General features: G+C 39.0%; 1 long non-coding RNA gene across 1 annotated transcript; it reads left to right on the top strand.

The window, feature by feature from the left end:
* Window positions 1-484: 484 nt before the first annotated feature.
* LOC108640492 lies at window positions 485-19,773 on the top strand. The gene is made up of 3 exons (XR_001921214.1): window positions 485-529; window positions 5,585-5,628; window positions 19,740-19,773. It is a non-coding gene; the product is annotated as an uncharacterized LOC108640492 (long non-coding RNA).
* The last annotated feature ends 3,274 nt before the right edge of the window (window positions 19,774-23,047 follow it).

A 23,047-nucleotide genomic window follows, 5' to 3' on the forward strand; every position in this document is an offset into this window, starting at 1 on the left:
GAAAGAAGGTACTTGATACCTTTTGAGCAGTATTAAAAATACACTGCTGTGCAGAAGGATGAAAGCCTCAGTAAATTAATGTGGAGAGTCTGGCCTTTCCAAATAATTTATAGTTGAATTTTGTCTTTTAGGAGGAAAGGAATGCAGTTAATAAAGGTTGTGACTTCAGTAAACAGTTTCAGAGAGAGGATGCTTCCAAAGCTGTGGCTTTACCCTTCTGCGTTTTCTTTAAGTTGTCTTTCCTTAAACCTCATTATTAGTTGCACTTTCTAGCTTCACTCAAAAGTGGTAACTCACACCAGTTTGCTAAAACACCCATCTGAAGTTGAAATATCATATACCTAACTGCATTTTACCAAAATATACAGATTTCCTCTAGTCTACACTTTACACTTAAATTCTTCTTATTTATTGGCTGCAGGCTGCAGGAACACTGAGGCACAGGAGGTCATGAAGCTGGGGCTGGTGCCCACGGTGACACAGCTCATGTTAACACTCAAGATCAGTGTTTCCTTTTCCCTGCCCGGTGGTGAGTTGTCCTCACTCAATAAATTCGCTCCCCTCAATGTCAGCTATGAAACTTTTAGGGCTTCCAGACTTGCATCTTTAGGATCTGATTCTCAAAACTACATAATTTAGTGGATGGGTATCCCCTTTATTTGACTGAATTAGCAGATATTGTTGCTGTTTTAACATTAGTTTTTACATAGTGGGAATTAAATTTTTAAGGACTTTTTTTTCAAATTAATAACCTATTGAACAAGTATTTAGGTAATGAAGTGTTCATTTGTAGGTATTGCACAGGCTCTGAGCAAATGCAAGAAGGATCTCCACCCAATCCCCTGCCAGAGTGTCACTGCACCTTTTTTAACACATATCTACTGGAAACACCCGGGGTAGGATTTGAAATTGAAACCAAAATTTCTTTTGAAGGGCAGTAACAATTGATCAGAATTGTCAGAGACCAGTGAAGAGGGCAGTTGCTGGATATAAACACAAGATGTGACGCTGATGGTTGTGTGTGCTAATATATTTATGAATTAGGGCAGAAAGATGACCGGATACTTCATCTGTGCCTAATCCAATTTTGTGCAGATTCTCACCAGTTGTGACCTCTTTGCATTGCTCCCGAATGTTTTGCCTGAAATAGCTTGCTCTCTTCATCCCTGTATTTTTTATTAGGCTTCTGCTGTGGCCAAAAGCTACAAAATCTAACTATGCAGACTGTAGAGTGCAATGTTTTCTGAGGAATTTAAGTGGAGCCAAAAACCAGGCTCCAATTAGACAGCTTGCTACATTCTCACCATGGAGAGGAGACAGCATGTAAACTACCCCTATGCATAAATTATAATCTCCTCCCTTACCTTCCATTTCTCAGCTTGCCAAGTTTCTCCCTAAAGTGAATTCTCCTGTCCTTTCTTTGTGGCTGAGACTGATGGGTTTTACCCTGTGAAATTAAAAAGAGATGGGCACAACCAAAAAAAGGCTGATCCACAGGGAGCCCATCAAGCAGGTGTATGGGGTTTTTTGTTGTTTGGTGTTTTTTCTTTTTCACTGAGTCACTGGTGGCTGAGAGTGACAGTGGGGAGCAATTAGTGTTTTCATAAAACCTAGACCTAGGGCTGAGGAGAGAGCAGGAAGCAATTTATCTGTGGTGAGTGAGCCTCAAGAGTCATCATTTCCCTGTTTGTGTTTCAGTTCAGATGAGTGCCACCCTGTTGTTTGTTTTATAAACTGTTTAATAAACTGTAATGTTTATTAACAGTAATCCATTAAGATTGTCTCCTTTGAGACCTTTTCTGTACAGAGCTCTGCACTTCAACCAGGAACCCAGTTTTATTTCCCTCTTTTTTCTTGCTTTCATATCCATTCAGAAACTTTAATGATTTTATCTAAACTTTTATACCCTTCTGCATAGAGAAAGAGCTCTTAAAGCTGTTTAGACACAACCTCTGCCAGCTCCGGCCTTGCCACACAGAAAAATAATGAAGTCTAGAATATGTGTGTGTAAGCACTATCGTCTGAAATTGTAACAGCTCAATTTCCTTGCTAGGAAGTGGGAAAATTAGCTTTGCTATGTCACGTGGTGGATCTAGGTGGGAGGTAGCACAGGTGGTCATAACAACTGCAAAGGTTTTATTATGGAAAGCTCTGCTCACTTTTAATAAAATTGTCCTTGAAACCCAGCTAGCCAGAAATTAATAGGAAGCTTGCAATGATTTTTTTTTCCTCAGTAAAGCCCTATGAAATTTCACGTAGTGAAAAATCACTTATCGGTGCATCTAAACTGAGTTTTATTTTAAAATACAGTTTTTAATTAAAGTTTGAAATCCTGAGCCTGCTGCTAGTACCTGACACTTTGCTGAAAGGTCACATCACTGGTGGCATTAATGGTATGAGAAGCCGATATAGGAGATTATGAATGTTCAAATTGTGTTTCAGTGCAGGTTTACCATTAGGAAGGGCTGCAGCCATCCCTCGCTAGAGGCAGGTTTGGGGATGACAGTGAGAGGCTCGTTCTTTGGTGTAACTGCTGTCACAAGCAGGCCAGGCTGCTTGGGTGTGAGTGTGTGCAGGGAAGGGGCAAGTGGTTGTCCGTAGTCTCAGCTGCCACCTTTGAGGAGGGTGTTGCTCCAGCTGCCTCTGTGCTGTGATGGGCAGGGTGGGGATGCTGACTGGGGTGGGCAGTCGTGCTCTAATCACTGGAGGTGATAGGAACAAAAACTCCACCTCACTGTCCAAGCCCCATGCCCTCTTCTGAGTTGTCCTTACTCAGAACAGGAACTGCTTCACGTGGCTTGTGCCCCTTACTCTCCATGTGACAAAGGTGACTTTGCCTGTAGCGCTGGAAAGCCTTGAGCTGGGCTTGATTGCAGTTGTACCTTGAAATGTGAATCAGAAGGTCCTTCAGCAGCTTTACTGCAGCTGACCACGATATGGGGGGACAGTGGAGCGGTGGATGTTTGCCAGAGGAGAGACGAGCTGCAACAGTTTCCAGAGTGGCATTGCAGAGAACTAAAGAGAAGAAAATTTAATTCGGAAGCTGTAAGAAGACCTCAAAAAGATAGTTAGATATCTATGCACGGGGGTGCCATTGCTGTATTCCGAGCTCCTGGAGCAGACCAGTGTCAAACCTCCTGCCTCTGGAGCATAAACGAAGGAGTAAAACAGAGTGATGAACTTAGCACAGCAACTCGTGTAGCTGTGCTGTTGCCTGAGCCAGCAGCCCAAAGGTGCTGCTGTGCAGGGGCAGGCAAAGGACAAGGCTTGCAAATCCTCCAGTGTGGCAGGAGGAAGATGTTCAGGAGGCTTTGGAGCCGACATTCTCCCAGCACTAAGCGCAAGACTAAGCTGTCCAGAAACAACCCCAAGGATAGATTGGGTACAGCCTTATTACTCTGGTCATAACTCTAAATTACTATGACTTTAAAAATATATTGGTCCAGTGAAAGCTGAAAGTAAGTGGAACATATTGCCGTTGCCCGTGGGGATCTGGAACAGAATCACCACTGAAAGCAGAAATGATCATTTGCAAACAGCACAGAAACCAGACTTCTGATAGTCAGAGGCACACGCTTCAGAACATCTGCCAGATGAGCCATGGCACAAACTCCAGTGTTAGATTATGTGTGTTGGACTGTTGGGTTTTGTTGTTATTTTCTTTTAAAATTGCTGTTTGGTCTCAGACAGCAATGCCTCTTTGCCAGAGCCACTGGCGAGGGTGAGGCTCCCACTAAAGTAATTAGGTCTAGCACAGGGTCTCTCTGAGAGACCATACTTCTAAACCTGTGTTACCCATATGAAAGTAAGTTATCAGTAGCAGGTAGGTGTTTCTAAGAAGTACTGAGATGTTCCGAACACTTCAGAAAATAAATAAATAAACAAAAGGGCACCTTTAAAAGGTTTTTGTTTAGGAATACAAAATCTGAGCCATGGTCTCAGCCATACTGAGGAAACCACTACACCAAAAAATACTACCTGCAATAGCTGAAAGTGGCTACTCAACGAGATAACAAAAATAGGTTTCTCTCTGTTTACTTTTCCTGCATAGGAAAGTAACTGTGTGTTCTAAACCATCAATCTTTTTTTTTCCCTGGGGTATCCTTTCTGTAAAAAGACAAACCAAACAAACTTTATAATTTGGAGCCTTGGGAACTGCGACACTTTCAAAAGAGTGAGTCTATGGAAACTGGTGGTGAGGAACAGATGTCTTAGGTCACAGTGATATCAAAAAGGGACTTTTGTCATTGCAGGGAAATACATGCTATGGTAGAATAGGTTATGCCAGCGTAAGGCAAAATGGGAGGGAAGCAAAGGTCTTTCTGCCCAAGACAGCTTTATATGGGCAATAACCTCTGCTGGATGAGCTGGCTGAGCCTGGGGACATGATTCATCTGGTACTAATGAGCTTTTTGCTGCCTCAGAACAGGTGAGACAACACAGGGTGTCTCAGAGATGAGCTGAATACAGTTAGCAAGTTGCTTTCATGTGCTGGACACTTTTTATTACACTGGCTGCTATTAGGGCTGTGTTTGGTTGAGGAAGGTGGAGGAAGTGGAAAACTGTTATTTTAAGAAGATCTTTGTGCAGAGGTTTGTGTTAGAGGTTCAAGGCCAAGCAATAGATCTTAGAAACGGAATGAGTTTCTCAACACAGCTTTTGTGTTGCTCAGCAGCCAGGAAACTGGCCTGAAGATAATGGCTTTTGAGAAAGGTAAAGACTAAACAACTTTTGGTTTTCTCATTAAAATCTTCTCATTATTTAAAAAGATATTCACCTAAGACAGAAGGCTGCTGTCTTGTGTTTTAGCCCTCCTCTGAACCTGGGCCTCTGAAAAGTCTATACTGTCAAGCGAAGGGAAAAAAAAGAATGGTAGTGCCTGATTGCCCAAGGTAAAAAAGCACATCCAGGAATTAAATCCAAGCTGCCTTTCCCCCCACACACACCCCCCAACACTACATATAGCCTGAGGATTCTGTTTTGGCCAGCAGCAGACTGCTCTGAGTGACCCTTAGTCTTTCTTCTTATGACAAAAGGTACAATCACTGATAACAGTCTCAGTATGCCTTGTCCTTTTAAAAACAAAGTTAACCACTGGAAGAGGCTTTGCATGTAAATGAGCTTCTCTTCAGGTTTCAAATCTAATCAAAATGGATTCAAATTTCTTCTGAAAAATATGCAAACTAGGAGGTCAAACATCCTTCAGCCTCTAAGTTTATCACCAACCTGACTCAGTCTGGAAATCCCAACTTTCTTAAGAGATGATAAATGTTATCTGCCAATCTCTTCCTCTGAATAAACTCTGTTTGATCTGCATTAATCACACTTGGCAGAAGCTGTTCAAGACTGCTAGCAGCAATCCTGGTGAACAGCTTGGCATCATTGATTAATAATGAAGTGGAACAGAAAAAAAAAAAAAAAGAAAAAATCATGAAGGAGCCCTCTTTTCATTCCCACCCCAAAGTTAATGAAACACACATTAAAGTGTATGGTTTAAAATATTCAGCAGATCTGAAACTGTCTTCTTGTAATCATATTATCACTCTCAAGGGCAAAACATAACCCTTTCTTTTTCACTTTTCAGCTATAATGCTATGTGCCAGAAGCGCACAGAAAGAGAAACACCAGGTATTTCTATAATTTTTGATACTTTTTTATAATTTTAATAAAAAAGCCTTTAACTTTCTGCATTAGTCTTCACAAATTTTGCCCAAGAATGTTCGATTCATTATTGTTTTCCCTCCAATATGATCAAGCATAGTTCTGAGCTCAGCAATTCCTCTTATTTTTCTTTGTAAATAGAGAGCGCCTGAGACAGGTCTGTGCATCACTTCAGTCCAACAAACCCTATTGTGAGGGGCTCTCCTGATATTTAAGCAGTGACTGGAACACATGCTGAGTATTTCTATAAAAATGCCAGCCCTGGTTGCAGGTTCTCATCCAGCAAATGCTTCAAAACCTTTTTTGAGTAACTTCACTTGGGTGTGTAGATGCACTAAACTCAGTGGGGCTGTTGACACAGGAAAAGTCCAGCACAGAAATAAGGCATTGATAGAAACAGCTATTAGAGTACTCAGGGAGAGTGAAAAATGTACTCCTGTGGGGTTACATAGCACCTGCCTTGGTTTTGAATAAATGGGAAGAGGGAGCAATAAAGAAAGTGAGCAGGGAGGGAAGTGCAGAAAGTAGAGGCATAGCACTGAAAAATGAGATGTGAGAAGGGAAAAGAAAAGAACACAGGAGACAAGGACAAAACACATTGAAAACACTTGGGTTTACATGTGGCCAGATGGAGAAAATAACGTTTTTAAACAGCGAAAGGTCTTCTCCCAAACCTCTTGTACCATTTCTGGGAATACCTGGTGTGCAGGGCCCACTCAGCAATGACTTGCAAGGTTTTATTGAGGAATTTCTCCTGTAAAAAAGAGCACTGGTAAAAACAGCATGATTGACAAAGGAAAAACCACCAATAAACTTTTTCCCTTACAAAGGATATTAAACTTCTCTAGAGAAGCTGCTTTAAGTAAAGCACTTAAACAAAAAAAGGCATATTTCTTCCTAGTAGTCTGACAGATTCATTGAATCCATTCAGTTTAAATATAAACTTCTTCCTCTACCTATGATATACAGTATTATTGGTTTTTTTCTAAGTAGAAATTGTGTAATCTGAATGCTGGGTGACACATCCCATGAAATCATTTAACATTGCAGTTGAAGTAACATTGCAGTATTTTTCTCAGGAATTTATTGCATTACAAAAAAGTTTATTACAAAAGTGAAAGGCTTAGAATGAATAAATAAAGTAAGTAACAAGGACATAAACACATAGTAGACAAGACATTAACACAATGTATGACATTGTTTCTGAAGTTTATGGATTCAGACAAGGAAACCAAGAAGGAATCAATTAAATTATCATGTTTTTGAAGATGTGTCCAAATACCTCAGTTGTGCTGGTCACAGAAGGTACTTTGGTTCTTGAAACAAACAAAGTTAATCACTGAAGTTTCAAAAAGAATATAGACATTAGACAGTCGGAAGTCTATGAAAATACTTAATCAATTACTAGTGTGCCAAAATATCTCCTATGACTGGTAACATTTGTTTTCCTTCTTGCAGACACACACACACAATGTCTTGTTAATTTAAAGGGACTTGCTACATAGTCATCTCTCCTGAAATTCACTTTTGGCTATACCCACAATTAACCCATGCTTTTAATTTTACTCCACTAAAGAATTACAGTGTCCAAATGGCAATATGTATGCAATAAATATCGTATTAAGTCAAATTGCTCTCCCCTGTCTAAGAAGCTGTCAGTTTAATGAGACAGCACAAATAACGTGCTACCTGAAAAAAAATCTCTCGCCTATAATTGCCCAAAACGTGCATTCTACCTCCAAGCTGCATTTTCACTGCATGCCTAATTTTTTTAAAGTGTTGTTGAATGTAATGCCTTTTGCTCTGAATGCTCTTCACTCACTGGCTTGAATTTCCTTCTTGATATAAGAGGGAAAAGTTGAAATTGCTTCTAGACATCTAGGGAAACCTCTAGAATACAGATTAAATTCTTTACAAGATTTTGGTAAGTCAGGAGTCCGCTCTCTGAGAAGCAGGTAAGCTAACCAATAAAGAGGTAATGTTAATTACTTCATTTTCTTGTTCAGATATATATATGTACACACAAGAACTGGATAAGGTCATATTCTCTTTTCTCTGGTATTCCATTCTTTTTTTCTCTGATATTCAAAGGAGCTCTTCCTAAAGCCTCTACTGCAAACTGATTTTAACCACACAAAACAGAAAGAATATTATAAAGGAAAGAATGTATATGATGAGAAAAAAAGATATGAAAGAAGAATCTAACAAAAAAGTATGGACGCAAAAGTACGACCAGTAAGGAAATTGTAGGTCCTCTCCAGCTCAGCAGATTCTGTGAAAAAAAAAAAAAAAAATGGATAAAATTTTCAAAAGTATCTTATTCCCAGGTTCCAAAAAGCTAGACTTCACCGAATTGAAATTTGCACCCTCTCCTGGAACATCTGCTCTCAGACACATTTTAAACCCAGGAGTCTAAAAGCAACTAATGCCCGAGTGCATTTTTGTTAGAAACTTTTGTATCTAAAGGTAACTGGTCAGACAGAGAGTAATTTATAATGGGATGATATATACATACTAGTAAATATAGTGTCTCAATTTCTTTTTGTTTTGTTTTCCTGTAAAACAACTCTCAACACAACTGTTCTGTTGGAAAAGGATAATTTATGAGGAGTGGTACTGGTTTGGAAACATGCAGCTTTTAGTATCAATCTGAATTTTTCAGATAAAGGTGAAAATTGTCTTGAATATATAGAACACAGAAGACCTTTTCGAAGGTTAATGTAAATAGCAGGCAACTATTGAGATTTTTTTTTTATTTTGCTTATGAAGATTAAAGGACTTATGGCTGTTCTGAAGTGAAACTTCAGTGCCCTGGGGGAAAAAAAGGTCTGTTTACAGGTACTGCTTACAGATACATAATCTATGGGGTAAAATGTCTGAGGAAACTGCTACCTAGGCTGCTGGAAAACGTGAAAGTTTTTACTAGCAAGTCTGAAATTTTTCCTTACTTCAATGTGAGATATGTTTTAATAGTCATATTAAAAGTCATACCACAGAGAAAAGGGTTCTTACCATTAACTTCACTTAGCAAATCAAAATTAAAGCAGTGAGTACTTTGTTTTCTTACTTTCAAAACCTATTGACATTGTAGAAGAGTCAGGACTGTGAAGTACCTGGAGATTAGGAAGTGATCTCAGGATAATGAACAATGAATCTACGTGCAGGCTGAACAGATGAATTGGATCAAGGTGTTATAAACACCACTGTTGTGGAGATGTACAAACGATGGAAACACACTTCCTAAGGTGGCTCATCAGGATTTCTTGTGAGCACATCTTCGGGCCTCTTTCTTCTGCTGTAACCTTTGGTGTTGACAAGCAAATCATTCCCCAAGTTGTAACTTCACAGCTGGGGTGCTGAGGTAAATGTACTTATCTTTTCAAGGGAAGAAGCCAGTCATTCTCATGGAGAGCTCAAGGACTTCTAGTCTGAATTTCCCCCCCACCATGTGGATTAGACTCTCTGGGTAACCTGCCAAGTCTCCCTTCTCACTTTTTTCTTTTTTTTTCCCTCAAGTCATGGCAATGTTTGCTGTTGGTATTCACTAATGCCACCTGTGTTCACTAAAACCCTTTCACTTCTGGTGACAGCAGTAGTGTTTTTACTGTAAATTTATTTAGAACTTCTGACAGAAATTGAAGTGCAAATAAATAAACAAACAGGGCCAGTCAGAGCGATGTCGGATTCATACCAGTCTTCCAGGTAGCTGACAATGACTCAATCCCTTCCAAATAAATGCCATCTTTCTTTGAGTGAAATGGCATTAGAGTATCTACAATGACATGAGAACCTTTAAAATAGCAAGACACTGCATAAAAAAGCACATAGTATCTTTGTCACTTAAAAATAAAAATGCCATTTCAAAACTAAAAAGAAACAAAAACAAAATATACTTGAAGTCGTTTTTTCAAATCGAGTCACACATGGCACAGATAAGACTAGCAAAGTATCACCTGACCTGTGGAACAGAAAAAAAAAAACCCTGTTTGAACACAAAAAGGAATGAATCTGACAGGATTATTTGTGAACTGTTTTAGAGAAACAGAAATGCAGACAGCTCACTACAACAAATGCATTCAGAAGTAGTGGTTAGCATCATTGCTCTTGATAATTAGAAATAACTGCAAATTTTTTTTTTCAGCATTGACATATAAGAAAATTTTAACTTTTATTTAAACAGTGCAAGTTATACTGTTGATTTTAGAATCCGGAAGAGCATGAGTTTGAACATGTGTGAGGGTTCAGTTTCAATATTTCTTTTAGTACATGTAGCCAAGATTCTTTTACCTCTCTGTTTAATCCTCATGTATTGCCATGGGTCTTCCTTGGAAGTGTTTATTATTTAGGAAAAAAAAAAGGCATCAAAATGTGAACATGTCAGAGTTCTGATGATGAATGCAGGGACCTGCCTTGGTAGTGTTATAATATTTGTTAAAATGCTTGCCACAAAGGTGGGATGGTATCACCACGTCACATATCTCAATCAACAGAGATTCCTTGTCAGGACCTTGGTTACTATTCCTTCAGAGAGCTGATTTGATTGTTTATAGCTCTATGAGCTCACATGGCAGACCTTCCTGTTTATACCCATGGGCTTTTCAAATATCAGTTTCCTGGAGATAAATGAGACAGATATATGTGTGTGAATTTGATGATCTGTTATGACGTAGACATTGAGATCCAGCTCTGTCACCATTTATCTTTCCATGCTATTCTTTTTTTCTAGTAACCTTAAAAATAGGATCAGTCTAGACAAGACAAACTTTTCTGCAGTGTCAGGGTTAACTCTGTGTTTGACTGCCCACAGGGTTTCTTTCAAGGCATCTCATTTGGGCATCTGACCCCTAGCAATCCCTTTCATCCCTGTTGCCTTCATCCCTTGCTGTGAAGATGGTTTTATGGCTATAATCAGACTAACAACTCTCACTTCAAGTTACTATTTGCAGTTTCCCTTGTCTTGCAGGGCGCTGACAAACGCACCCGACCAGTTGTGGCTCCTGCTTCACTTTGGTGCAGTCAAATCTGAACAAGCAACAGGCTGATCCATTCCTTGTAGCATTAAAGTCCTTATCCTATAGCAATGGACAGACAAATTTCATCTTCAACTGAATATGTGGAAAAGAGAACAAAATTTTCTCTTATGTAATTGCACCTGAGATTTTTAATAGAGGCAATCAAAGGAGCATACATTTGCTATTGACTGAGGAAGGAAAGCTAAATTCTCTGCCATCTGGGGATTTTATCAAGCAGCAGTTTGAAATATTCCAAAATGAAAGTGAGCAGCCTGATCCATACGTTGGCAAAGGAGAGAATTATTTGAATTAAATTTGCTACTGTTGGTTCTAAGACAGTGTTGGCCATCGTAACCTTGGAGGTAAAAAAGGTGTAATTGCTTTCCTGCAATGAGAGGTGGAGTTCACATAGGAATACTTCCTAAAAAGACAAGGGAAGTGTCCACCAACGACCTACTAATGCAAGCCAAATTATCTGCCCACAGAAATAGATACAACCCCATTGACATCAGAGGAGTTTTATCCACTTACAGTAGCAAATATCTGCCTTCTTACTGAGGTTTATTGTTGTACACATTCTGCCCTGGGGTCATTCTGTAATTACTATAGAAAATAGTGTACTCACTTGATAACTTCTTCGAGCAGAAAAGCAATTAGCCTGCCAAGTCACTTGATGTTCCTAAGAAGGTGCTGAAGTTTTGGGAGGCTGGAAGTTTCAGTAGAAAGAGATAGAAGTGAAAGAAGGAAAATGTCTGGCTGGCATGGTTCAAAGGAGAGGTCTGGGTAGGGAGATAGAGATGGCCATTTCAGGAATTGCAATTCCCAAAAAACCCTCAAGCTTTAATGTGGTACCAAAACTAGAAAATTGCTTTGCTAGCCAGCTCTTTGCAACGCTGAGAAAAACAGTTGGGCTTTCTACCTGAACAATTGGCTTAGGCTATTCTTGGCTAAGTGAGCAGCAGCCACATTCTGCAAGATCAGTTGTCACATCTCTCTGATCTAAAACATTATTGATGCCAAAAGGAAAGAGGTCCTTCTGTACAAAAGAGGTATTACCATCTGAATAGCATTGTTATTATGCAAAATACTGCTTGACCATTGCTTCAGCTCTAGTTTACTGGCTTAGGATGGTGCTGATGAAATCTCAGTTTACTGGGCACAAAGGCAGAGATGGAAGCGCTAGTGGATATCTCAGATTGTTGCAGTAGTGTTATCACAATAGCACAAAGTGTCATTATTTTGTTATGAAAATCAAGACAATTTCTCTCAAACAGAAAATAGATGCAACATATGATGGACTGTGCAACGTTTGAGAAAACTGCTTAGGCACTTGGGAATGAAAGAATAAATTAAAGTGCAGCAACCTTAAAGAATAATAACCATTTTTTGACTCTATTAGAGGGGAAAATGATTTTGCAAAGTGTGATTTACCTGGTTCCGTTGAGCAGGCTGTGTTGCATGCCTCTGTTGCATTTTCTTTTCTCTTTATAACTGTTCCAAAAAAAATTTAGAATCGATATGTTGTGGAATATTGGAATGTCAGTATCTATTGAAAATAAACTGGTTTATGCTGATCTGATATAATTAAAATCAATGCACATATCTTTAGAAAAATATGTTTCTTTTGTGGCTGGAGCCACGTAGGGTTATGGGGTGAATAAAATGCTCCCAATTGACTGCTTTTTTTTAGAGAAAGTGTTTATGTGATTTGAATCTCTATTTATTGATAGCTAATGTTCTTTTTTATCTCATGCAAACTAGATTAAAACCAGAAAGACTTACAGTTTACAGTAAAATGTATTTTAAGAGATGTATAAATAAATATTGTTGTCAGATTGTACATTACTGACATGTAGTTGGAACAAATAGCATGTCAAGTCCACATATAGCTAAAGGCTTTATGTTTTTAGACACAGGAGAAACGTTTAGATTGTATATCCCCATCTACTTTTAAAAAATACAAAAACAAAACCCCATCCATTTGATAAAAATATCTCCTTTAAAAATCCCAATCAAGGTCCTAGAAGGCTCCCACCAGCCTTATTTCAGTTTTGTAAATCACTATAAATTCAGAAGGAAGTGAATCCATGCAATATGACCCCTCTGGGGAGACAAGGAACACAGACTGTATCTAGGAAAAAGCAGGGTTAATTTTTTCCTCTGACCAAAATGCACATTTATCTAAGTTCATCAATTCTTTTTGAAAAATCTTCACTTTTTAAGGTAAAAGGAAGGGTGGGTGGGAAAGAGTTGTGAGACAGTGTGAATTCTCACTATTCCTCAGAGACTACAACTGGTGGGAGATTTTCTGAGGGACTAAGAGGAACAGGAAGGCAAGAAATGCAGGATGTCTCATAAGCACCAATGAGCTTATCCTTCTCTACTTCCCAGTTTTTGCAGGGGCAGAATCCTGCAGATTCATGTGCAGGGATCCTACAGATCCCTGGTCTCACTTAAAAACTAAGGAAAACACGGGCAAAGTTTTATTTATAGCACATTATTTGGAGCATGTATTGTTTTTCAGGGATATTACGTGTAAAGAACAAATCCTGCAAGTGGCAACAGGCCACACCAGTCAGGAGAGCTGAATCCAACACTCAAGTTTGGTTCACAGGTTTAAAAAAAGGCACTTCCTGCACTAAGCAGTGACCAGGACCTGCTGCACTGAATAAAAAATACAGAATTTCATTAGTTCAGCTGTAATAATCCTACCTAAAAATTCACTTGGGTTCCTTTCACCCACCCATACACAAAATACTTGCATTTTTTGTATTCTATTCACCGGACACACAGGGAACACAAGTTTCAACTTCAAAGCATATGTTCTGCTTTTGAGGAGATGCGTATTCAAAGGCAGAAAAAAAAAAGGAGTACTCAATTAAAATTTACATGCCCTTTCTTCAAGTTGTTATTTCTGCATGCAGGGTGTACACATGTAAAGGCACAGTTAAGCTATATGTATGGTTAAGAAAGTTCAAGTGTAAGCCTGTAATAGCTGCAAGCTGGGAGTGATAGTTATATGCAATAGGGTTCAGTCTGCAAGTATTTGACATCCATATGCAATGTCAAATAATTTTCTAAGACCAGATAGTCATGAATAAAAGTTCATAGATTAATTCCACACTTTTCTCTGCTACACTTTTTAATGAGTTCTCTCACTTAGATACAGATTTCCATAAGGCAGCCTGTTAAAAACGAAATTGAGACGCTTCCACCGTCAATCTGAGCATGTTGTAACATCACAGCTCTACTAGGGCAAAGTAGAGTTTTAGTTTTTAGTTTTGCACTGGGTTTGGATTGCAATTTAACGACATGTTTCCCTCAGCCCCTTCGCTCCAGCACAAAGCATTTTGTGGTGAAGCTTTTGTGTACGGCCACAGGTAAAAAAGGTTTTATGCAATTAAGGCAGCTAATTGCAAGAGCACAGCTTGAAGTAATGCTTGTCCTGTCACTACAGAGAAGTGTACACGAGGGGAAAATGTCATGGAGTTATCAGAGGGGACTCCTGAAGCAAAGTGTTGTATCTTTGCCATTTCCTCCTGTGGAAGTTTCCCAGACTCACCCTCTTGTACCTCAGTGTGCTTGCTTTGGTGCAGCACCTTCTTTAGGCTGCATTCACAGCAGCTTTCCCCCTCTCATTCCACATGCACTCCCCAGTTGCCCATGCTGGCAGCTGTTTGCAGTGAGCTAACATCCCAGTTTTAATGAACTGGGTTGTGGAATTTATTTTTTTTTTTTCTCAAGGCATATCAAGCATTACAGACCTCTAATTAGTGGTACTTACAGCCAAAGTTCAATAGTCAAGTCTTTTGAGGCACTAAGAGATTATATCCTTTAATAGCTCTGAAATTAAGGGAAAATATCCTTATTTGCTTCTCATTTCTCAGCTTTATCAACGTCCGGATATAATTTGGTGTCATGGAATGTGTGCATTACATGCTCAAGAGATACACTGGTGCACTGGCATATCACCAGAACACAGAGAAAGCTCTTGTCTGTAAAAAAACAGTGAAATCCAAAAAACTGAGTGAATCTAAATTAATGTGTGCGTGTGTTTGTTTCTATCAGGGAGAACTTCTGTTTCTTTATCCTTGGCTGTGATCTTGCAATACATCAAATTGTCCCTTCCCTTTTATTTGACTGACAGCAAAACCAACACTTGCTGAAACTTTTTTTTTGTTCCTCACATTTCTTATCCCCTTTTTTTTTTAACTTCATTTTTTCTCTCCTCCTCTCCAGAGATCCATCACAGCAACATGCAGCTCCCAAGTGCAATCTTTGATTTGTTATGTCTAAATCAAAGAGAAGGGACAGAAAGTATCCTGACTGATGTGCAACCTTATAATGATTTTTTTTTCCATAATCTCTCACAGAGTGCTGTTCAAAGAAAAGCTAAATAATTACTTTAAAACAGGACCTCAGAGTTTCATGACAGTGTTCTGCATGTCAAAAGCTCATTCTGTATTTCAATTGCAAGAAATACTCTATCTTGATGATCAGTCAGTCAATTTAAAAAAAAGTAAAGAACTACTCAAAATCCAAAACAAGAAGGAACCAAACCCTTGAAAAGTACCCTAAAAAAATTCATGATCCCAGCTACCCCAAATACTCCTTTCTGTGGCTAATCATAATAGTAAAAGTCAATAAAGATTGCCTTGAGTTATTTTCCCACCAAATTAAGGGTATTGAGTTGTCAATAACCTCAGGCTTTACAGATCATATCTGAGGTATCTGAAATCTGCAGTGTAAGATCATTTTTTTTCTCCCCTACTGTGGTGTTCAATTGAAGAGCAATTTCAATTGTTTGTTGTCAACATCAAAAACATTCAGAAAACTACACTCACATCTCATTTCAAAGATAGCTTAGCTGGAATTAAACTATTTTTTTTTTAACAGAGTTGCTTATATTTTGTAATTATGGAGGATATTTATTTGTCTGTAAGGTTTGCAATTCTGCTTCCAACACATCTATCTACTAGATATACCACTTTGCTTACCCTGTTGCAGCTTTTGCTGTGTTTCAGTACACATACACACATGCACATGCTTATTAAAACACAGCTTGTTTCATTGCTGTGCATATTTTGACACATTTACAGAAGGATGACCTCTCAGTTCTTGAGTGCAACTCTCCCAGAGTTGAAGCCAGTGCAAAGGAAAGATCCCACTGTGTTTGCATGAGCTACACTCCTGTGATAAAGTTATGACAGAAGAAAAGGTGTCAACGTGCGTTCCTTCAGAGTTGAGTTAATTTATTTTTTCTCTCTCAAGTTCTTCACAATTTTTTTTAACACGTTTGGCTTTGGTCAGGTACCCTGCTGGACACCCTCAAGTGCAATATAAGAACACTTGAAAGCTACGATCTGAGCCATAAATCCCCAAACATCCATTTCTGCCTGTGAGACCCTCTTGGCACCTAAACTTTTATTTTCTAGGCTGTTTGAGTTCTGCAAATGTATATACCCAGTAGCACAGCCATCATACCTGAGCTAATGGCAACAATTTCATGCCTTGAGACCATTTTCTACGCTTTGAGAAGTCTGTTCTGCTGGGCAAATTCAGCGTATTGCCTTTGCAATTACAGCAGTGATGGGCACTTCTATCAAAACTGTAACCAGAGGAGATGATGTCACTCTCACTTTCACTTTTGAAAAAGTTAATAACACGTCTTCCGTCTGGGAAATGGAAGACTTCCCTTCTTAAATATCACCTCTATTGCTTTCTTACCAGATAAGCACCCTCATTAATAATTAGAATCACAATTTTCTTAATTTCCTTCTGTTTGTGTGGTTGTCCCCTCTGAATTATGGATATTTTTGCAGTCTGGTTGTAATTAAGAGTTTCTTTGCCCCAGACTGGTGAACGGCTGTCTGCATAGCACATCTCACAGGAAGGTCAAAGCCACAAACTTAAACTACTTCTGACTAAGGTAGATCAAGAATTGCACTTCTGGCTCCAGCTAATTTTATCTTGGCATAATTTTAGGGTAGTGATAATATGCTGCCTTCTTGTCCTACTGCCCTAAAATCCAGTCAGCCTCCCCAAAAACTGCATTTCCTACACAGAATAAACAGATTATAGCCCTGAGTCAACACTTCAAAGGCACATTTCTTTTGGGAACACTTGTGCTGTTGGGGTTGCTATGAATCTCACCATTAGTTGAAATTCTTCTTGTCTCTGTTCACTTAGGAGAGAATTTTGGACCTAATCTGGATTTATCAACACAAAATTTGGCACTAGGTTGCTCTGGCCTTTTATTTGTACATAGTTACTGTAAATGCAATGGGGAACCCAGATTGCTGAACTATGGATATGGACTTCATTTCTGTCAGACCTGCTTGTGCTGTATTAAATAATTATGCAAGCATGAAAAATTTGTCAGAGACAATAATGAAAGACTTTGAACTATCAAAGGAATGATAGCTAATTTTATTCTCTTTTCTATAAGAATATTCATAAATAAGCTGGACTACTTTATGGAATCAGTAAGTTCTTATTTAATGTCCATGTAGCATTCAAAATTACTTAATAACATAATTATCACTTATTATTAAATTTTTTTCATGTTGTGCCTATGTGAGTTAGACTTTGCTGTTATTAGCAATTCAGCTGGTGTGGAAAATGATACAAGCCAGCACAAAAATAGAATCTAGCTTGTTGTAATGCTTTTAATATTCAAAGCATCCCAAAGTACTATATAGAACATGTTGTTAGGTATCATTAAAGACCTCCCATTAACTGGGGAAAGCTGTTTGATGGCTTCGAAGATAATTGAGAAGATGTTTCTTAATGTAAAACTAAAAATAAAATGCATTCTCAAACAAACTTATCCTACAGAGAACAAGATGGGGAGAGAACTGACATTTGTCCTCTCTTGGTCAATAGATGCTATTAAATCTCTGAAATCATATTAAACAATATTTTAGGGAACTGACTTAAATTCACAAGGGGAATAAAAGAGAATGAAGGTGGATATTTATTCTGAAATTTCATACTATTGCAACTGTATTTCAGAGTCTGATGACACACTATGCACACGTTATTATTCACCTTTGGTCAGACAGCATGGGTTAAGATAGGAATATTATCCCAGGCATTAGCCATTAATCTGGGTATCTCATTGCTTTAGCAAGGTTTAGGTTATACAGATAATAACTCCAGGTCATATTTTGACACCTTTATTCATGGTGAATGGCATCTTATGCAGCATCAAGTCCCACGAAAACCAGAAGGTTATTTCCTGAGAAACGCATCAGTCAACGCGGCGGAATATTGTCCTTTGGCAACATCTGCAGATGAAATTGTACTGTAAAACATTACTGCAGCAGCCAGAGCAGGGGACCATAATGGCTTTGTATACAAATTTGAAACATATTCTGAGATAGTGGCTCCCGATAATGTCATTTCACTCTCTCTTTCATTGTGTGATTCCTTGCCACAGAGCTGTAATGACAATGCAACACTAACGTTTTATCAACAACTGACAGTCAACTGACTTAACTCACAAATAGGAGTTATCAAAGTTATAACACTGAGACATGTTTGGGACTCAGTCAGACAGAAATTTAGTGTGATGATCTTTAAAACTGCTTTAGTTTATTGTACACCATTTTGAGATTCTGTGTCTTTTTCATTGTTGTTATATGGTTTTAATGCCATCTTTCACAAACAAAATCACAGACAATTCTTTTAAAACCTACTTTAAACTCCTTTTGGTGGTAAATTAGGCTCTTTTGGAGCCATTTCAGTCTATTTGAGTCTGTGCAATAGCCATAATATTGGAAAATATTATTGTAAGGCCTGTGACTGCAATGTTTGCTAATGATGAGTCCCCCTCTAATAACCTCAAAGAACTACATTTCCAAGGAACTGGATTTGAGGAAATTAAAAAAACAAAACAAACCAAACAAACAAACAGAAAACAACAGAGAAAAGAAATGGCAGAAATTACAAATGGAAAAACTGCAGTTCAAGAGAAAATAGAACATTTTATTTGATTTAGTCAGATACCCAGTTTAAGCATGATCTTAGCAGCTCACATCAACAGCTAATTCCTGATAATACAAAAATGAATGCACACCAGGTACTCTTGAGAACAGATAATCAATGTTGACTTCAAGGATGGGAGTTACAGGAGAACCTTGGGCCTGACTTTAAACATCTTTGCCATTTGATTTCATGGTGCTATACCTGTGTCTTCAGCAAGATTTCTTAGGGAGAGACAGGTTGTTCCAAATGCCTGTGCATTTGGGAACAACCTAGGATGTCTTATAAGGTACTGAGGGAAATGAAGTAGTGAAAGCCTTGCACTGCTGCCTGTGCCTTTCAGAGGCTTGGTTTCAGTGCTACAAACAGTTTGGAGAGAAGCTGATCACACGTTAATAAGAGCTGCTCTGCTCTCCCGGGTTTTCCACTGCTGCACAGAATGTCATCAAGCTGCCAAGGTTAGTCCCTACACTGTGATTTTTGTTTAGGACCAGGAGCTTGTGTTGCTTCTAGAAACTGGTAAAACCTTTCTGGACTCTTTCCAACATTTCTGATACAAGGGGTAAGGCCTCCTTCCTCAGGGTGTTGAACCCTGGTACGATGTGTGGGCTCCTGATGAGAGGTCCCTGGACAGAAGTTCACAGCTCAGAAGGTGAGGCATTTGAACTGGCCCCCAGCTCCTTTTCAGGAGCTCCCAGTCACTGTCTGGAGTAAAGAGGGGCTCAAGCTTTGAGGATTTTATCAAGCATGCTGAGGACAGTCATGAGGCACTGAAACACAGCAGGGGACATCTCCCTTCCACTCAGAAAAGAAAGGCTGGTTTTTTTCCCAAGATATTTTAGGACCATTACTTTTTCCATGCCGAGAACTTCTGCATCACTTAGTTTATCAGTCAAGGACAAAATGGTTTTGGCTATAAAACATGATCTCATGCACACCTTCCTCCATCAGACAGTTCACCCAGTAGATCCTTTCATGACTCACCTCTCTGATTTCTTCATTCTCATTACCTGTGAAGGGGATTTTAAGGGAAACTATTAGATGATGCTCAACATGTTTATGTGCTTCTTTGTTGTGTAGAGTGTCATTCTGTTTGCATCCTCCACTGTCTTCCACTGTTACCCAATGACTGCTGCCTCCTCTGAAGGTATTTTGTGCTTTCTATCTCTATTACTGCCTTGTCTCCCCTTAAAAATTGCTCATTCAGCACATGAAACTGAGATTTTTCAGAAATTAAAATGTGTCTGGTTATGAAACTTTTTTATGGGAATAACACAGAAGTGTCCATTACATGAAGGTGACTGTCTCTTGCCCCACTCTATACCATCTGCTATTACTGCCACTTTGCCAAATGTTTTCTGCAGAGCAAATAAAAGCTAGAGTTTTCAACCCAACGCTAAGAAAACCTTATCCTGCCCCTAGAAACAGCTAAGATAATTTGTAAAAAAAATCCCCTCCCCCTCATCCCACAGACCCCAACACACACCAGAAATTAGTCCAAAGGAGACACGAGCAGCTTGAAAAATGTGACATTAAGCGACAGTGTGATGACAACATCCTGAAATGAGAAGTGTTGTGCAGCTTTAAGATTGGCTCAGACTAAAGGCAGGACTTGTAATTAGAATCTAGACAGTGAAAAGAGCACAGCTACTGACACCAGGGCTAAAATCCGTCCTTGGATAAGTACATTGTAAGAAGTTCCTATCAACTTCCAGAAGGAACATTTGCACGGATCCAGCTGTGGATTTCAGCCTGAGTTTCCAGGAAGTCGTGTCTGATTTTGTGCTGGCATCATTATCAGTTAGAACTGCCATAATTTCTGCCATTGTATACGCCGTGCTATGAGGAGAATAGATATCAGCAGCATGTTAGGATGGTAAAAAAGATGAAAAGTTTTAAGTATAATTAGTTTACAATATAATCAAATCACACTATTGGGCATTATAATACTTCATGACGTGCGCAGTGTCACGGATGGAAATTTTAATTTTTACTATTGATAAAATTATTACTGTATTACTTCCTTGAAGTTTTCATTCTGCTTCTGGGAGAGCTCCAGGAAAACAAATGTGAAGTAAAAGGAGTTGAAATGTGCAGTATGGGTGATGAATCTCCCGAGTTGATGGCACTGTTCTGGGTTTAGTAGTTGTAGACAATTCTCTTGGATTTATTAAAAGTTAAGAGTGTACATTAAAATAGTTGAGACCCCGGTAAGTACAAAGAACAAAAGATAGGACTTCCTTTGGTAGACAGAGATGTACAAATACAATATTAATGCTTACTATAGGTAATGCAATACATTGTCCACTAAACAAATCTGAATGCATTGGGAATTTAAGCCTTTCCAGGAACTGATGTTGATGCCAAATCAATTCATGTTCTGCACATAATATGACTAATAAGAGAGAAAAGCAAATTGAACACACAACTTCTGTTGTGGCTTAGTAACTAAATTCTGGGACTTAAAAAACATTGTCCCCCCACAAAAGTCCTTACAAGTAAATAAGTGGCCTATAAGTGCAGTTTTAATAAAATTGACTTAGATACATTCCAGTCTACAACTACATACCTGCGCTTTTAAAATTTAAGACAATATTTCCAGTTAATCCTTTTTAACACGGTTGAAATTTCTAAAATATTTGCTCTGAGATTCTGCATTAGAGTTTAATAGTTGAACTTGTGTCTAGCAATCAATCACTGCATCATATTGATTGCTACTGCCAAGTACCTCTCAGTCCTTAGGACTCTGAGCAATTTTCCTGAGGGATTGGAGCTAACTAGGGCCAGTACCAACTCACCTCTGTCTCATTCTCTGACTTCTTGTAAAAGAAAGTTCTTTTCCAGCAACTTGAAATCTTTGATCTGCAGGCTGCTCCTCACAGCATGCAATAATTTAAGGGTTAATCTCCTTTATCTATTGCCTCTCTTTAAGATGGTCACCAAATTCAGCTCACGGATTTAAGTCTAAGACTTCTTTCACTGCAAAGCTATTGCACAATCTTAAGCCTATTTTGTGCCCTTCATTCTACAATGATTTGATTTTTGGACTTTTCGATAGGACCATCTCCTTCCTAAGTCCCATATGCTGTCATTTTGTACATACCTGTGATGTTGGCCTAAGAATAGGTGAATTGCCTGCTCTCATCAGAGCAGAAGAAAAGCTTGGACATTTCAAAATCTGATCACTTCTTTGCTATGATAGTTTCCCTCATAAAAAACATCCCCTCCCCCATAAGATCCTGCAATGTTGAATGCACCTGTATTCTGGGCAAAATAACTTGCTGTAGCAGGACTTTCTCCTCTGATCATTGATGTGAGATAGAGCAGACAGAGTGGCTAACAATGAGAAGTTATATTCTGTACAGTGCAGAGGCCCATTTAATCTTATGGGGTGCAGAGATCAACCTTAAGGTGCCATGTTGAAAACAAAAATAGCACTTTAGTAAACAGAAGAAACAAACATATTTATGAAATCTTGGCACCATTGAAGTCAATATCAAAACTTCTGTTAACTTCAGAGAAGCCACTGTTTATATCCTCTTTTCAAATAGTATAGATTGTAGAAAAACAGGCCCTGAAAAATTGTTCCACCTGCCAGACACAAAAAGTCAGATGCTGGAATATCCTCCAATTCCCTTTAAGGACAGTTGCTTGGACTATTGGCTCCTTCCATCAGCCTTCCAGTTTGAAAGCAGTGTCTAAGACCACAGGTAACATACAAATAATGTTATGTTTTCCTTCTTCTAAAACCATGTGGTTTTGTGCTGCCTGCCTGCACAACTAGAACCAGCCTAGAGCATAGTAATGGAAATGATTCGAAGTTACCCACCAGTCTCCAGTGAGGAGGTGAAGCAGGGATTAATTCCTTCTATATATGTCACCACCCCTGCACTTTGTACTGAGAAGGAAATTTCTCCTTACAGTTTATCAGGCACAGTTTGAAGCTTTTCCCCTCCCATTTTCCTTGGTGAGTATGAAGAGTCTGGCCGTTAAAGTTTTAGATGAATGCACTGCATGTCATTGAGCTTACAGCTATCTAGCAGATGTGATGAACATTGCCTGCTTTTCCTTTCACTATCTTGGCTTATATGCACAGTTTAAAAAACGTTTAAGCTTGCAAAAACTGTCCTGTGAGCTCCAGTCTCCTGAGAACAAGGATGAGGCACTCAGCATCAGTGAGGGGGCAACGCCGTGCTGCTCCCTCTGACTGACAGCGCTGCTGTGCCTCCCAGCTTTTCTGTCTCCTCCCCAAGGGATACACCTTCTCAGAGGGCTCCTGGCAGTGCTGGGGGCTGCTCCCTGGCTGAGCTGCTGGGATCACTGTAGGCAAAGCCAGGGTTGCAGCCACAGCAGCCAAGGAGAGCACCATGCACAAGTGCTGCTTCTGC

Source organism: Manacus vitellinus, unplaced genomic scaffold (genome assembly GCF_001715985.3).
Source record: "Manacus vitellinus isolate BGI_N305 unplaced genomic scaffold, ASM171598v3 scaffold_35_pilon, whole genome shotgun sequence".
NCBI lineage: Eukaryota > Metazoa > Chordata > Aves > Passeriformes > Pipridae > Manacus > Manacus vitellinus.